Genomic DNA, 18,647 nt, shown 5'->3' with positions numbered 1-18,647 from the left:
TGATGAATAGTTGTTGGACTCAGCCTCTTCTGTGTCTCTTGTTGATGCTGGTGAAAAGGATTCAACTACTAAATCGACTTTGACAAATTTCAATGAATCACCTTACTGGAAGTTTAGATATATTAGAGATATAATTAGAAGCCCAAACTTGATAACAAAAAAATTTATGTTGAGTAAGACTCATAGTAATATTGTTCTTGATCTCTTTGATCAGTTGAAGAATCAGAAGGCACGAACTAATAATGCAGAAGAGCAGCTGAAGATTAGGAGAAGAGTATTCTTTGATTCGGTAGTTGAATGTCTGAAATTCAGTTGATGGTAAACAGAGTTTTGGCAGAGGTTTTGAAGCTTGGGATGAAATTTGGACAACCACTTCTTCCTTTTGATCAATGTTGTCCATTTTGCCCAAGCTTCAAAACCACGGCCAAAACTCTGTTTACATCTGAATTCCAGATATTCAACCACCTAATCAAACACCACTTTTCTCCTAATCGTCACCTGCTTTTTTGTATATTTATTAATTCAAGCCTTCTGATCCCCTCTGATTCTCTAAGTGGTAAAAGAGATAAAAAAGCAATAATACTCTGAGCCTCACTCAACACAAATCTTGCCATTATCAAGTCTAAACTTCTAATATATCTCTAATATATCTAAACTTTCAATAAGGTGATTAATTAAAATTTGTGCGAGTCAGTGTAGTAGTTAAATCATTTTCACTAGGATTAGCAAGAGAAACGGAAGAGGTTAAATCTCACAATTCTGCATCACCTTCCACCAAATATGTCCTCATGTAGGTTTTTCAATTTATAATTTCATGAGATTAACCAGACAAACAAATGATACTTGCTCCCTGAATCTTAAGTTTCATTAGTCAAAATTTAATTGATATATTTTCAGGGGAATTGGAAGTATATTGGTAATGACTACATTCAGTTCTTCATTCAATGTAATGACTTGACAACATCTTTAAAGTCCATGAGCAATTACTACACTGATCTTATGAGAAAGTGTATCACCTAATTTTTATGAATCTCTTATAATTTTGAGTTAAACAAACCTTATGAAATGGCTTTTCTTTAACATTTCTATTAAGCAAATTCAACTACCTTCTTCGTATAAATAATTTATTGAAGCAAAGCTATACAACCAAATTAGAGAACAATGACTAAAAAGGCATAAAAACAAGTAGTCAATATAGTCGTAGAAAGAAATTTGACGAAATAGTGGACACCGAACAGATCGAATTCAACATATATCATCATAATCTAAAATAAGAGAAAAAAAAATAGAATGAAACTAAGTGTTAGTATTATTACCATCAGTAGTTAAACTTTTGTAGCTATCCAAAGAGTTGCATCTATCTCCTGAAATAGAAGGTTCCAAACTTGAGATCAGACTAGAACAAAGGAGTCTGAATTCTTTTTCACACGTAATATTGCTGGCAGTTTTAGAATTTTCTACTCTTTTTTGGATCCTGAATTTGATGCAAATAAGATTAGCCTAGCTAGTACATTATACTATTTTTTCCTTTCTAAGAAAATGCAGTATAGTAATAATACAGAAATAGGAATTCAACAACTGCAATAATACCTCAATCCTGAATTAGTTGGATTTTGCATATAAAATCTCAACATCAATTTTATTCCATCTCTACCATTTTTCCCAATACTTAATAATTTGTAGTACACCTTCAAACAAAAAGCAGAGTCAGTTGAAAAACGAAACAATGAAGAAGCCAGATGGCTAAAAAAATGAACCTTTGAAAGCTGATCTCAACAACAACAACAATAGCAACAACATCAAGGTGGGGAATGTTAATCCCCCATAACCAAAGGGGGAAGAAGTTCTCGATTGCTGCTTGATTACCTATGTCGATTGTGTTAAGCTTTCAGTTCTGCCTAAAGCGCAGTGGGGGAGCACAAGAGAGAACATCTTTGTAGAGGCGATGAGAACAAGTAGAAGAAGAGGCGGAGAGCACAAATCACAAAACTATATCATTTAGGGTTCTTTTATATTCACCTGGTCTGACTACTTTTGGGCCGACCAACACTTTTTTGGTATATTTATGTGTGGATCCGTTTAGGAGCCCATTTTTTATTAAATAAAATGGACCATGGGTCTAGATTTAAACTTAAAAAAAGGGATATTGGTAGTTTTCAATGTCAATTGTGGTTTTCGGTTCATTCCACAACTATACTTGATTGGTTTGGTTTTACCTAAAAACAAATGTCAATTCGAGATCAACCAACCCGACATTATATATAATTTTTTAAATTATAATTTTTCATATATAGAAGTATTTACTTTGTATTATTTTTAAAATATTTCTTATACTTTTTCATAGTTTTTATCTTTTATCATATTATTTCTAGTTTTTGAGACTTGAATTTTGAATGGTTTAATAAAGGTTATAGTCCATAAATATTAGTAACTCTAACAAAACTCAAATTAAAATCAAATCAGTTCTAGTGCTAAGAAAAAGGGTTACTTCAACACTAAGAATGATAATAATATTTGTTCTTTAATTTTTCACAGAATGACAAAGTCAGCTCATTTTCTACCGGTAAAGACTACCAATTCAGCAGAAGATTATGCCAAGTTATATATCAAAGAGATAGTGAGACTTCATGGAGTCCCAGTCTCCATTATTTTAGATAGAGGTGCACAGTTTACTGCACAGTTCTGGAAATCTTTTCAGAAAGTCCTGGGTTCGAAGGTGAACTTAAGTACTGCCTTTCATCCTCAGACTGATGGGCAAGCAGAGCGCACTATTCAGACTCTAGAAGATATGTTGAGGGGTTATGTGATCGATTTCAAAGGTAATAGGGATGATCACCTACCTCTCATTGAGTTTGCCTACAACAACAGTTATCACTCTAGCATCCAGATGGCTCCATACGAAGCTCTTTATGGGAGAAGATGTAGATCTCATATTTGATGGTTTGAAGTTGGTGAAGTAGGTTGATAGGACCAGATTTAGTTCACCAAGTTATGGAGAAGGTGAAAGTGATTCAAAAGAGGTTGAAGACGGCACAGAGTCGTAAGAAATCCTACACTGATGTTAGGAGAAGGGCGTTAGAGTTCGAAGTAGATAACTGGGTATATTTGAAAGTTTCACCCATGAAAGGGGTTATGAGGTTTGGTAAGAAGGGGAAACTTAGTCTCCGATATATTAGACCTTACCGCATAGCCGAGAGGATTGGCAATGCTGCTTATGAGTTGGAGCTACCACAGGAACTAGCAGCGGCTTATCCGGTATTTCACATATCCATGTTGAAGAAATGCATAGACGATCTTTCATTGATCCTACCAACTGAAAGTATTAGGATCAAGGATAGCTTATCTTATGAGGAGATTCATGTTCAGATTTTAGATCGCCAAATTCGCAAATTGAGAACAAAAGAGGGAACCTCAGTCAAGGTCCTTTGGAGGAACCAATTAGTTGAGGAAGCTACTTGGGAAGCCGAAGAGGACATGAAGAAGATATATCCATATCTCTTTGAATCCGGAGGAAATGCAGATTAAGGTATTAATTTCATTATTAGTGCTCTTTAAATTATAATGAGCATGATGTTGTTCTGGTGTTTGCGTGGTTACTTGTTGGGTGTTTGCGTCTGATGTTACACCCTTAGCTTAGTAAGAGTAATCTCATTCAAGGACGAATATTCCCAAGGGGGAGATATTGTAACGTCATGCAATTTGAAATAATTATGAAGAAGCTTGAAATTGGAAATAGTCTTTTTTGGAAAAATTCAGAATCTGGATATTTGGCTAAGTATGGGAAAATATGAGTTTTTGGTCAACTTTTAAAAGTCCTAACTCCTAGCTCAGGATGATTTAGGTGTAGTTCCAGTTATGTTTGGAAAGCCCTTGGAATGATCTTTCCAACGCCGCCAAGTTTGCTCAATTCCGAGTTTGTATGAGTGAGTTATTCCCTTTGAAAATTGGGCCGTTGGCAGGGCAGTTAACCCGATTTTGTAAGGGTATTTTGGTCTTTTCCCTAGCCAATTCTTTTGGGTTATATTGAGGTGTTAGACTGATTTTAAATCAGTTTTTTTTTTAAAAGAGTGAGAGTTAGGGCTTTTGAGAGAAGAGAGAAAGAAGAGGAGAAAGAGAAGAAGGAGCAAGGATTCGTCGAGATCGTTGTGGACATCATTGGGGGTGATCCCTATTCAGGCAAGTGAGATCATAGTGTTGGGTTGGTTCATTCCCCCACACGCCAAACTCGTTTTAATTCCGAGAAAAGATTGGTTGTGTTTGGTTGTGTTTGTTGAATTTGTGGTTGTGTTATTGAAGTTTCTTGTGGGTTTGGTGCATGTTTCCGGTTGTAAATCCGAGTTAAATCTATGGTATATTAACGGTTTTAATGATCCCAAGTGTTTGGGGGAAAGAACCTTTGAAGTTAAAAGGGTTTAGAGTTGGAAAAAACGAAGGAGAAAAGTCAGACAGCTTGCATGAAACAAGTCTGTGTCGCGGATTTGTTCCCTCTGTGAACAAAAATCTGCTCCGCGTCGCGGACAAGACGCGGACTTCACTGTTTCAAAAATTTAATTTAGTAATTTTTCTTAAGTTTAGCTGTCCTAAATCATTCCTAAACATCATGAGGTCTTTCCAAACATAAATCATAATCCTTGAATCCATAATTCAATTCAAGAAAGTTAGGATCAAGTCAAGAGAAGTTAGAAGTCAAGTTTAGGAGTTAGGAAGCAAGTCTAAACAAGTCTTTAAAGTTTTTCAAGAGTCTTTATTAAACGTTTTAACTTCGTTTTAAGGCTCAATTTTCAAGTTAAGCCAAGAGTATAGAGTTGAGTTCATTTCTCAAAAGTTATTAGGGAACTATGTATTCCCAAAGAAGTTTCTAAATGTTTTTACATTTGAGTAAGAAAGGAACTATGATTCCAAAAGAACCTTTGGGATAGTTTTCAAGAAAAAGGAACATCGATTCCAAGTGAGCCTTTGGGCTAGATTTTGAGCAATTATCTCAAACTAAAGAAAGATGTGTTTAAAACACTTATGAGCTAAAGTATTTTGGGAGTAGTATTGAGCATTGAATTGGGGACGCGAGTTCATATTTACTCAACTCTCCATACGAACCATGTAGCCAAACATGGGGATTAACGGGTCATTCTTTTTAGATGATCACGTAAGATTAAGCTAGTGGATCCACTAAGTTAAGTAAGGTCATATATCACGGTAAGGTATAGAATGGTCCTTAGGCAACGTGAGGTAAAACGTTGTATCATCACTAGGGCTCATAGTGGTGGACAAGCTTTATATATTGCATGTGTCTTATTATTTTATATTGAGTTCGGTTATTCATGAGTCGAGCAGAGCCAAGGTAAGAGTTCCTTTGTATTCTTTTCAAGCTTAAGTTGTTGTTTAGCTTTCCAGCTCGCATACTCGTACATTCAATGTACTGATGCCAGTTGGCCTGCATCTTATGATGATGCAGACACAGGTACCCAGGATCAGCATCCAGCACGCCGTTGATCCAGCTGAACACTCCAGAGTCAGTGGTGAGCCTCCTTACCTTCCGGAGGACTCTGTGATTTTGTGTTCCTAGTTTTGTTTTATTAGAATGTTGTGGGGTCTGTCCCAACATCCATCTCAGTGTTATAGAGGCTTCACAAACAGTCAGTCAGTCAATTAGTATTGAGTCTCTCATCTATGTATATATGTAAATATTNNCACAAACAGTCAGTCAGTCAATTAGTATTGAGTCTCTCATCTATGTATATATGTAAATATTCTATTTTGAGACACAAGTTGCCTTTTGGCATGTTATGCATCAGTTAAGTTGTTTTATAACCTTGCATTGCATCGAGTTATTCTGTTGAGTTAGGTTTCCGCTGATTCTAGAAAGCCAGGCCAAGGGTTCACTTGGGGCCAGCAATGGTCTCCGAGTGCCAGTCCCGCCCAGGGTGTAGGCTCGGGGCGTGACAAACTTGGTATTAGAGCACAGAGTTCAAGAGTCCTAGGTAGTCTATGAAGCTGTTTCTGTAGAGTCCTAGTTATCGGTGTGAAGCACGCCACATCTATAATTAGGAGGCTGGGACATTTAGGAAGATTTCTCATTTCTTTCACACTCATCTCGTGCGTTAGAATTTATCTCTAAAAAGTTTGTTTCTAATTCATATTTGCGCGTGTTTCAGATAGTCATGCCTCCACAAAAAGTTGGCAGAGGGCGTCTTCCTAGACGTTATGTTGAGGAGCAAGAGTTACATTATGCCCCAGGAATGCAACCACAAGGGGAAGTTTCTAATGCTGAGTTCAGAGAGGCAATTAGAATTCTGAGTCAAGCTGTAACTAATTAGATAGGTCAGCAGGAGCTCGACATGAAGGAGCGACACTTCAAGGATTCATGAGTTCTTAGGGATGAATCTTCCGAGTTTCATGGGTTCGAGTACTACTGAGGATCCAGAGAACTTCATTGAGGAGTTGAAGAAGATTTTTGATGTGATGCATGTGGTAGATACTGAGCGAGTTGAACTAGTTCCGTATCAATTGAAGGATGTTGCTAGAACTTGGTTTGACCAGTGGAAAGGAAGTAGAGCTGAGGATGCACCACCTGCGAGTTGGGCCTGTTTTGAGAAAGCTTTCTTGGGGCATTTATTTCTTCGAGAATTGAAAGAGGCCAAGGTACGTGAGTTCCTCACACTTAAGCAGGATTTTTTGAGTGTTCATCAGTACGGGTTGAAGTTCACACAACTGTCCCGTTATGCTCCGGAGATGGTTGCGGATATGAGGAGTGAGCTTATTTGTTGTTGGGCTGTCTCTTATGTCGAGTAAGGAAGGTAGGGCTGCAATGCTTATCGGGGACATGGACATATCAAGGTTAATGGTTTATGTGCAGTAGGTTGAGGAAGAGAAACTAAGGGGCAGGGAAGAGTTCAGAAATAAGAGAGCTAAGACCGGTAGTGAGTTCGGGCAGCAGAAAGGTAATGCGAACCGTCCATCCTTTAAACAAAGGCAAAAGGGACCTGCTCCATCATCTGCTAGGGCACATGCACCCAGATACAGAGGTGAACATAATGGCCAGAATTCGAAGGACTTCAAGGCTAGACCAACACAGTCTTCAGGTAGTGTGGCACAAAGAGGTAGTTTGATCCATGCATGTGCTAGGTGTGGTAGAACCCACCCAGGGGGATGTCGTGATGGTCAGACAGGTTGTTTTAAGTGTGGGCAAGAGGGTCACTTCATGAAAGAGTGTCCTAAGAACAGGCAAGGTAGTGGAAATCTGAGCAATAGGGCCCAAGCTTCATCAGTTGCTCCCCCAGACAGGATGGCACCAAGAGGAGCTACTTCTAGTACAGGCGGAGGAGCAAACCGCCTTTATGCAATCACCAGTCGCCATGAGCAAGAGAATTCTCCAAATGTTGTCACTGGTATGATCAAAGTCTTTGCTTTTGATGTGTATGCTTTGCTAGACCCAGGAGCAGGTTTATCTTTTGTAACTCCTTATGTTACAAATAAGTTTGATGCTCTTCCTAAAAGACTTTGTGAACCCTTTTGTGTTTCTACGCTTGTTGGGGAGTCTATTCTAGCGGAAAGAGTTTATCGTGATTGTCCCATTTCCATCAATCACAAAAGCACCATGGCTGATTTGGTTGAGTTAGACATGGTAGATTTCGATGTTATTCTAGGTATGGATTGGTTGCATGCTTGCTATGCATCATTAGATTGTAGAACTCGAGTGGTCAAGTTTCAGTTTCTGAATGAGCCAGTCTTAGAGTGGAGTAGTAGTTCGACAGTGCCTAAGGGTCATTTCATTTCGTATCTTAAGGAGAGAAAGTTAGTTTCAAAGGGTTGTATTTATCACTTAGTCCTAGTTAATGACTCTAGTGTTGAGATACCTCCTTTTCAGTCAATTCCTATAGTAAGAAAGTTTCCAAAAGTTTTTCTTGATAATCTACCCGGAATTCCTCTTGAGAGAGAAATAGATTTTTGCATAGACCTCATTCCAAATACTCGTCTTATCTCTTTTCCACCATATAGAATGGCACCAGCAGAGTTGAAAGAGTTGAAAGAACAGTTGAAAGATCTCCTAGATAAGGGTTTCATTCGATCAAGTGTCTCACCTTGGGGCGCTCCGGTCTTATTTGTAAGAAAGAAAGATAGTTCCCTTAGAATGTGTATAGATTACTACCAGTTGAACAAGGTTACCATCAAGAATAAGTACCCTCTTCCGAGGATTGATGATCTTCAGGGTGCCACTTGTTTTTTGAAGATTGACCTTAGATCGGGCTATCACCAACTAAAAGTAAGGGAATGTGATATTCCAAAGACAGCTTTCAGAACCAGATACGGTCATTATGAGTTTTTAGTCATGTCTTTTGGTTTGACCAATGCACCGGAAGCTTTTATGGACTTAATGAATAGAGTCTTCAAACCTTATTTAGATATGTTTGTTATCGTCTTCATTGATTGACATACTAATCTATTCAAGAAATGAAGAAGATCATGCTAGTCATCTCAGAATAGTTCTTCAGACTTTGAAAGATAAGGAGTTGTATGCCAAGTTCTCTAAGTGTGAGTTTTGGCTTGAGTCTGTGGCATCCCTAGGCCACATTGTATCTGGTGATGGAATTAAAGTTGATACTCAGAAAAATGAGGTTGTGCAGAATTGGCCTAGACCCACATCTCCAACTGATATTAGGAGTTTCTTGGGGTTAGCTGTCTATTATAGAAGGTTTGTAGAGGGGTTCTCGTTTATTGCATCTCCTTTGACCAAGTTGACTCAGAAGATAGTGAAATTTCAATGGTCTAAAGCTTGTGAGAAAAGCTTTCAGGAGTTGAAAAAGAGATTGATTACTGCTCCAGTTTTGACTTTACCAGAATGTACTCAAGGTTTTGTGATGTATTGTGATGCATCTAAAGTTGGTTTGGGTTGTGTCTTAATGTAGAATGGAAAGGTTATAACTTATGCCTCCAGATAGTTGAAGGTTCATGAGAAGAACTACCCAATCCATGACTTAGAGATAGCTGTTGTAGTGTTCGCTTTGAAGATATGGCGTCATTACTTGTATGGTGTGCATGTTGATATATTCACTGATCATAAGAGCCTTCAATATGTACTTACTCAGAAAGAGCTTAATCTCAGACAGAGGAGGTGGTTAGAATTACTCAAGGATTATGACCTGAGTATTCTTTACCACCCAGGTAAGGCTAATGTTGTTGCTGATTCTTTAAGCCGGTTGTCTATGGGTAGCACCGCCCATATTGAAGAAGGGAAGAAAGAGTTAGCAAAAGATGTGCACAGACTAGTACGCCTGGGAGTCAGACTTATAGATTCCGCAGAAGGAGGAATAACGGTGACGAACAGGGCCGAGTCATCATTAGTGTCAGAAGTGAAAGAGAAACAAGACCAAGATCCCTTTTTGCTTGAGTTAAAGGCAAATGTTCAAAAGCAAAAAGTGTTAGCTTTTGAACAAGGGGGAGATGGTGTATTGAGGTGTCAAGGTAGATTGTGTGTACCTATGGTAGATGGACTCCAAGAGAGGATTATGGAGGAAGCTCATAGCTCCAGATATTCCATTCATCCGGGTTCCACCAAGATGATTCGTGATTTGAGAGAAGTTTATTGGTGGAATGGCATGAAGAAGGGCATTGCAGAGTTTGTTGCTAAGTGTCCAAATTGCCAGCAAGTGAAAGTTGAACACTAAAGGTTCGGTGGTTTGTCTCAGAGGATAGAACTTCCGGAATGGAAGTGGGAGATAATCAATAAGGATTTCATCACAGGGCTGCCAAGATCTCGCAGACAGCATGATTCTATTTGGATGATTGTCGACAGAATGACAAAGTCAACTCATTTTCTACCAGTAAAGACTACCAATTCAGTAGAAGATTGTGCCAAGTTATATATTAAAGAGATAGTGAGACTTCATGGAGTCACAGTCTCCATTATTTTAGATACAGGTGCACAGTTTACTACACAGTTCTGGAAATCTTTTCAGAAAGGCCTGGGTTCGAAGGTGAACTTAAGTACTGCCTTTCATCCTCAGACTGGGCAAGCAGAGCGCACTATTCAGACTCTAGAAGATATGTTGAGGGCTTATGTGATCGATTTCAAAGATAATTGGGATGATCACCTACCTCTCATTGAGTTTTCCTACAACAACAGTTATCACTCTAGCATCCAGATGGCTCCATACGAAGCTCTTTCTGGGAGAAGATGTAGATCTCCTATTTGATGGTTTAAAGTTGGTGAAGCAGGGTTGATAGGAACAAATTTAGTTCACCAAGCTATGGAGAAGGTGAAAGTGATTCAAGAGAGGTTGAAGATGGCACAGAGTCGTTAGAAATCATACACTGATGTTAGGAGAAGGGCGTTAGAGTTCGAAGTAGATGACTGGGTATATTTGAAGGTTTCACCCATGAAAAGGGTTATGAGGTTTGGTAAGAAGGGGAAACTTAGTCCCCAGTATATTGGACCTTACCGCATAGCCGAAAGGATTGGCAATGCTGCTTATGAGTTGGAGCTACCACAGGAACTAACAGCGGTTCATCCGGTATTTAACATATCCATGTTGAAGAAATGCATAGGGGATCCTTCATTAATCCTACCAACTGAAAGTATTAGGATCAAGGATAGCTTATCTTATGAGGAGATTTATGTTCATATTTTAGGTCGCCAAATTCACAAATTGAGAACAAAAGAGGTAGCCTCAGTCAAGGTCCTTTGGAGGAACTAATTAGTTGAGGAAGCTACTTGGGAAGCCGAAGAGGACATGAAGAAGAGATATCCATATCTCTTTGTATCATCACTAGGGCTCATAGTGGTGGTTGTCGGTTAAAGAATCTCCCACTAAAGTTATATTACTTTTATATAAGTAAAGTTGAGTTGTTATTGCTTTATCTTTAACGAACTAAGTTGTTTACACTGTTTTACAAGCTTTATATATTGCATGTGTCTTATTGCTTTATATTGAGTTCGGTTATTCATGAGTCGAGCAGAGCCAAGGTAAGAGTTCCTTTGTATTCTTTTCAAGCTTAAGTTGTTTTTTAGTTTTCCAACTCGCATACTCGTACATTCAATGTATTGATGCCAGTTGGCCTGCATCTTATAACGATGCAGACACAGGTACCCAGGATCAGCATCCAGCACGTCATTGATCCAGCTGAGCACTCTAGAGTCAGTGGTGAGCCTCCTTGCCTTCCGGAGGACTCTGTGATTTTGTGTTCCTAGTTTTGTTTTATTAGGATGTTGTGGGGTCTGTTCCAACATCCATCTCAGTGTTATAGAGGCTTCACAGAAAGTTAATCAGTTAGTATTGAGTCTCTCATCTATGTATATATGTAAATATTCTATTTTGAGACACGAGTTGCCTTTTGGCATGTTATGCATCAGTTAAGTTGTTTTATAACCTTGCATTGCATCGAGTTATTCTGTTGAGTTAGGTTTCCACTGATTCTAGAAAGCCAGGCCAAGGGTTCACTTGGGGCCAGCAATGGTCTCCGGGTGCCGGTTCTGCCCAGGGTGTAGGCTCGGAGCGTGACAGGTTCCATTGAAGAACAAGATTTTTTTGGGAATTATCGTCATTCCTGGCATGATTGAGATGGCTTCATCTTAAAGTAAGGATCGAAAATCAATGTCATCCAAAATTTTGAAACACATTTGAATCGTAAAAGTGACCGCACAAGTAGCTTGCTAAGGATTTCCATAGCCCCATCAACATCCATCTTCTTTGTATCCTCTTTGCTGCTTCCACTTTTCTATATTGCTTATAATTTTTCTACCTAGGGTTTTGCTAATGTGAATTATTTAAAGACGTAAATATTAAGTTACCCCTGAGAAAGTGGGGGAAAAAAGGAAATTAATAAAAAGAGTACATAATATTAAAAAAAAAAAAAGCCTAGTAATTAAATTCCTTTTTTACCCCTGCCGGACTTGTAATATCATAAATTCAAGAGATGTTAGGATCGATCGTCTATTAGATTAGCCAGGCCAAGGCAATCGTGCAATGCTAAGGCAACACATGAAGGCCCCAATAGCAACACATCATGTGATTCATCGATGATTCATATATTAGATATTATTAAACTAATAAAAATAGATACTACACTTGATTTTAGCCAAAATGGCGAAAGGTATGAATTGTGAGTCATTTATGAATATAGTTATAATGTATATGTAGAGTGGAGGTAAATTGTGATATTTATATGTGTTTTTACTTTTTCATAATTTGTGATATTTATATGTGTTTTTACTTTTTCATAATTTGATACATAGAATATTGATAGTTAGCCTTAAATTTAAAATCGAGATTTGACGATATTTACTATTTTCTTCCTCTCAGAGACGTAGCCACAGCCACCCTAGGGTGTCCAATTGGACACTCATTCGTCGGAAAATTACGTTGTATATATATGTCAAATTCTACACGGATATATATTTAAAGTTGGACACTCTTGACAAAAGCTATGTCTTTGGCGTAGTGGTAATGGGTGCCCATTTGAATGAAGCGGTTCCGTTTTTGAATCCCAAATATCACAATTTTTTTTAATTTTGACAGCCACACACCACACACCATTATTCTTGGACACCCTTAATAAAATTTCTAACTCCACCACTACTTCCTCTATTAATAATTTTGGTACGCCTAGATAGTAACTCTTCATACGTCAATCATGACCTATGATTTTGGATCGTAACCAAAGCACCACATCATTCTAAATAAGTGACAGTTTCCTCAGTCTGACGAAATCAGTAAAAACCCTACACGTGCTGGTTTAAGGCTAACCTAAGGGTAAACTGGTAATTTCTCTTTTCAGTTTCTTCTTTGATTGACGCGTGTGTTTCAATTCCACCTATTTTCTTGCTCGTCAGGAAAGATTAGGATCTTCTTGCGGAGCCATTGCATTCCATATCCTTTGTGGTCATCCAAAAGGGCATCGTCTTTGCCTTTCCGTGATCAGTTGCCGTGTGTTTTTGAAAGCTCCTTTATTTCCATGGGAAAACAACACATTCACTATGGCTGATTCAAATCAACTCTTCAGAGGTTCTCTTTTATGAACGAACAAAATATATGCTTCTGTTTCTGCTGTGTTGAGTTTTCTTGTTCTAATGCATCTTTCCGTCTGTTCCATGTTGTATTTGTTACTTTGAATTGTTACCTTCCGTTTAAACCTAATGTTATTTTGACTTGGGGAAAATTTGTTATTGAAACCATCCTAAGGTTATNGGGGGGGGGGGGGGGGTTCAGATTATTGTGTACTTCACATTTGAGATTATGGTGTGTTTAAATTTGAAAATATTTCTATCTTATGCTTCGATTTTCAATGAAAGATTTAGCTTACTTCTGCTTATAATTTTGAGTTATTTCGTCGTCATTAGGTCCTAACAGATCAACCAAAAGACTGGTGTTTTTACCCCTGATGAATTTTCACTTCTATATTTAACATGAACAGATGAAAGAATATAAAAATGAAATGGAAATTAAGAAAATATTTGAAAAGCATATTAAAATGTGATTAACTCTCGAAATTGCATATGCGTCATATAAATTAGAATAAAGAAAATATTTTTTGATTTTTTCCCCTTCCAAAAATGCCATGTATGTGTAGTAATGAAAAGAGGTTCAGTCTGGAGTTCACGAGGTTTTGCTCTTAGTAAGTGGTTATTTTGGTTGACAATAATATTATGAGTTACTTTTTCTGTATTGTATATGCGATCAATAAACTACTCTCTGGTTCTGTCTGTTTTCTACATTGTTGTCACTCTTATTGCTCTATAAGGACTCTGAGTCTTAGACATTCATTGATCTGTCCAGCGTTATCCACAAGAACATAAAAAAATATTACTGTTTCTCTTACAATACATAGAAGATGATTGTTCAAGTAGGAAAAAAAGAAGAGAACAACCAATTGTTCACGTGTTAAACTTGCGAAAGAGTTATTAAATATGATATATAGATGGTGATAGTTCAGGTAGGAAAAGAAAAAAAGAACAACCAATTGTTCACGTGTGAAATCCCATTCTCTCTTCAATTAACTTGGGGTAAAAAGATCAAAACTTTGCGAGACAACTACATCATTTTAAAGATTTTGACAATGTAAATAGTTCCCCTGTTGCAAACTGTGCTACATGCCAGTGGTTAGATCAATAAGCTACCTTGGTTCTCTCTATTTTCTACATTGTTGTCACTCTTAGTAGTCTCTTAGGATCTAGATGTAGTCAAATTTTACGAAGGAATTCTTAAAATTGCTGAAAAAGTAACACACATAAGATGGATTACTAACAACAGAAAGAAAGAAGATATCAAATCTTGAGGAAAAATTATAGAAAAATTAATCAGCTGATACCTGAAGGGGCAAAAATATCAATAGTAACAGAGGAAGACGAAGCAAGAGAGGCAGAGGCTAGAGCTTTGATTTTGTCTACGGGAGTACCTGTAGAGGCATCACTACAACTCTCAGTCTGAGGCATTAATTAACTTGTCTTGTGCTATCCAAAAGAACATAAAAAACCATCATTTTTCCCTTATAATACATAAATGGTGATAGTTTAGTTAGGAAAAGAAAAGGAGAACAAATTGTTTGCGGGTGAAACTCGTGAAAAAGTTATCAAGAATGATACGCACATAGTGATAGTTCAAGTAGGAAAAGAAAAGAAGAACAACCAATTGTTCACGTGTGAAACTCGCGGAAAAGTAATAGTTCAAGTGTGTTTATTTCCATTATCTCCTCAATTAACTTGTCAAATGTGAATCTGATAAATGGGGAGCTTGTGGATTGAAATTATATGTAATTCGAGTAGAAAACATTGCTTTGTTACCTCAAAGGAGGTCTTTCCAGAGTTAATAATATTGCAACATCTAGGCAGATGAGTAGTGACTGTGTAGTATAAGTTAGAATTGTCTTTAAAACTTTTCCTAAAAGGAAAACAGATGCATGTTACTCATTTGTACTTCTGTTTCTTGCTTTGGTGTGATAGTGTTTTCCTCTGTAAACAGAAATTGTTATTTTTTCGGACACCAATTTTATATGCCACAACACTTGCTAGAGCTAGATTATTACGTTGTGATTGATCCCTAGCAGATGTTACCTCTCTACCTTAACACTTGAGATCGAGAAAATCCTTGGGAATAAAATAGTTTAGTGATCTGGAAATACATGAAATTTTTGAGCAAATAGGACTTACGAAAGACACTCAGTTCACTACCTATGTCTATGTATGCTAAAAAGGAAATTTCAAGTTTGTATGGTTAAGCAAGGGCAAGACGCAAGAGTTTGAAGATGTTGAGGGAACACCAGAAGTTTCTTGGGAATAAAAACAGTAAATCATTTTCATGTTGAAAGGTATCATGCTCTCTAACTTTAGCAAATACACTTTTGCAGGGGCCATTTTCTTATTTGTACTAAAGTTAAACATGGAGGTTCAATTTAGAATAGAGGGAGTAAAACAACATTTTATATATTTTTCTACTAAAAGTTTCTGCATCGGGTATTTGTCTTTTCAATTAGAATTTTAATAGCAGAAGTAGTAAGTTTTTCTTTCTTTTCACTGGGATTCAAGAGTTGGTGTATGAATTGTTCAATATCCAAGTACGAAAGAATTATAAGCTTTCAACTTTTCTTGAATTCCTGCCGAGTCTAGCCATCTAATAACCACTCATGGGCTGCACATGTTTCTATCCAAACTTAAAAAAGGTTGCTGGTTATGACCTATTATGGGTGTGAATAGTATGATATATTTTGTGTAAATTAATATATTCATGAAGGTACCGTGTTGTAGCTATAATATTAATAGTGGTATTTATGATATATTTTAGGTATTTATATTTTCAAGGAAAAACTTCATTGCGCACTATACAGGGATAGTGAATGTACGAGCACCAACTCAACACCACTACATTTTATTTTGATGGTTCCCTATTTCATGTTATAATTTGGATGCTTCATTGGGGGTATCTGGACGATATCTGGAGATTAGTTATACCAATTAAACTTATTTCGACCATATGCCCGTGCCTCGCACGGGCACCCTTTATCTAGTATTTAGATAGGTTGAAAGTTGAAATACCAAAATACCATATAAAATTGAGTTACTACAATAATGCCACTAAAAAAAGTTACTCTAAATTAAAATGTTATAAAATATTTATTTAATTATATTTAGATAGTAATTATATAATATTATATTATACAACACTAGAAGATTCAAAAGTTGCAGTAAATACTATTCATACAATTAATAAATCAGTTAAAAGTAAGAGACTATATATATTTAACCATATGTCATTAGTATATGAATAATTTGGATGTTTAGGCTTCTCCTTATAGTTCGTGAAACGTGTATTTTGAATTTACATACACTTAATACTGTATATTTAATATTTCTTGAACTTTGTATCACTTCTTTAGACTTAATTATGCTTATTTAATGTCAATTTTGAATTGCTTCATCTTCCAATCTTTATTGCAATATTAACTTTTGAAATGTCAATATACATGTAATCAATCAAGGATCTATTTTCCTAACAAAATATACCCAACCTTTTCATTTATTTTCTCCATACATGAAGAGTTTAGAAGTTATAATCATGATTTAGCATAATTGAGCTTTTGATGATTTAGTAGTGAACCTGCATGGGGATGTAATCTTGGTTGTCTAATATATGTTGCTTCTTGAAAAGGTATTTGGTATATGAAATGAAGTTTTTTGTTATTTTCTTGTTACATCTTTTAACCAAATTAAAATTACATACTTTTGAATAAACCTAAAGATTATGTATCACATTCTAAAGATAATGGAGTTACTGGACATGTATACATGGGAATAGCATGGTTGCCTCGAATGTGGTACATCTTTATTTTTATATTTGTGCCTTTTTATGGTTGGTAAAAAGCAAGTTAGTCCTATTTAGGTGTTTTAATCATTTTTTTAATATTATAAGTATCAACGCTAATTCTATGTCAGCAACTTCGATAATGTTAGATGTTATATTATCTTAATTAGTTTTACATAGTTTAACATTTCCTATTTCGTGAACTACTCTCTCCGTTCTTTTGTAGTTGTTACTATTTTCTTTTTAATAGTCAAACGATCTAAACTTTAACTAACATTTTCAGATGTATTTTTCATCATATTGATATGAAAAAAATTGCAATTTATAGTACTTTTTATATAGTTTTTGAATATCTAAATTCTTATTTCAAAATATTAAATTAGTGTAATCTAAATTAACTTTAAAAATTAGTCAAGTTGACTCTCAAAAAAGCACAATATGACAACTAAAAAGAAATAGTGGGAGTAATAACTAATATTGTGTTAAAATTAGATGATATTGTTGTGTTTGACTAAACACATACTTAGTAGAATAATACATAAAATTAGACATATACAAATTTTATAAAAAATAGCAGTCATTAAAAATGTGGATTTGAAGATATAAAATCAGACATGTACATTTTTTATGAAATAATAGGGGATAAGTTGCACGTTCCAAAACACTAGTTTTTTTAAAAAAGCGTACACAATCTTTTTACTACTATTTCCTTATATTAAGGACATTAAGTTAACTAAAGTTTTAATTTTTAAATTAAAATAACATAATTTTATGTGCAGAATATTTAACTATTTTCTTTTATTTAGGATATTGAAGTTAATTAAAACTTTAACTTTTAAATCAAAATAAATAAAAAGTTACTTAAATGAGAAAACATATTACTATATATAATAAGTGGGAATATCTACTACTTAGCACATGACAAGTGTTGGATGATATGTGTTTCATAGTGTTATACATTCTTCTTTTATAGTTGTACCTTTAAAATTTATATTATTAGACAATTTAACACCATTAATTACCTACTACTTTATTAGCCAAAAAGTTTAACCTCATTTGGGCCCATTTATTATTTATATGTTTTCAATTTTCAATAAATGTTGTTTATCTAATTCCTTTTTTTAACCTTTTATTTCAAACTTCTTGAAATTTAATTACCTATTTATTACTCTCTCTATGCACTTTTAATTGTTATGATTTCCTTTTTAGAGTCAAACTATAAGAATTTTAACTAATATTTTACAATGTGTTTTTTCATCATATTCATAGGCAAAAATTAACAATTTATAGTACTTTTTGTATAGATTTTGCATATTTAGTTTGTTTTTTTTTAAAATATCGAATTAATACAATTTGGTTTAACTTTGAAAATTAGTCAAATGGACTTTCAAAAAGCGCAACATGACAAATACAAGTGGACGGAGAGAGTATATTTTAGCTACAAAATATATTAGAGGTACAACTTTTTAAAAAAATTAAATTTTTATTGCGTTGACTCTTGAAATCTTATCATTGTCATATGAATTTGAACAAATTATATTATTAAAAGTTGCATAAAAGATGTTATAAATCACAATAATTAGCAATTAAAAATATTTTTAAATCATATAAGAAATTTGGTTGACTAATTGGAATAGAATAAGTAACATGTACTATTTCAAAATAACGTCAAAATTTCTAGAATTCACAATAAATTAACAACTGAAAATATTTATGATTATTCACGTGAATTGAAACATGAGTAACCTATATTATTCAAAACTAACGCAAAAATACTATAAATCACAACAATTTAATAACTTCAAATATATTTTTAAGAAAACATATAAAAAATCGACTGATCTTCAAATTCCATTTATA

At 35.4% G+C, this 18,647-nt stretch overlaps 1 long non-coding RNA gene and 1 pseudogene across 1 annotated transcript in view; both read right to left on the bottom strand.

The window, feature by feature from the left end:
- The window catches only part of LOC125842217 (uncharacterized), a 33,567-nt gene extending 31,723 nt beyond the window's left edge, over positions 1–1,844 (bottom strand). The window contains exons 1-3 of the long non-coding RNA XR_007443885.1: positions 1,758–1,844; positions 1,591–1,688; positions 1,317–1,364 (exon numbers count right to left, since the gene is read on the bottom strand). This is a non-coding gene — a long non-coding RNA (uncharacterized LOC125842217). The remainder of the gene's footprint in view (positions 1–1,316; positions 1,365–1,590; positions 1,689–1,757) is intronic.
- Positions 1,845–11,929: 10,085 nt separating this feature from the next.
- LOC125843436 (U2 spliceosomal RNA) lies at positions 11,930–12,091 on the bottom strand (annotated as a pseudogene).
- Positions 12,092–18,647: the final 6,556 nt, after the last annotated feature.

The sequence above is a fragment of the Solanum stenotomum genome, chromosome 10, assembly GCF_019186545.1.
Source record: "Solanum stenotomum isolate F172 chromosome 10, ASM1918654v1, whole genome shotgun sequence".
NCBI classification, from domain to species: Eukaryota; Viridiplantae; Streptophyta; class Magnoliopsida; order Solanales; family Solanaceae; genus Solanum; species Solanum stenotomum.
The sequence above is the reverse complement of the archived record's forward strand: the minus strand, read 5'-3'. Positions and strand labels throughout refer to the sequence as shown.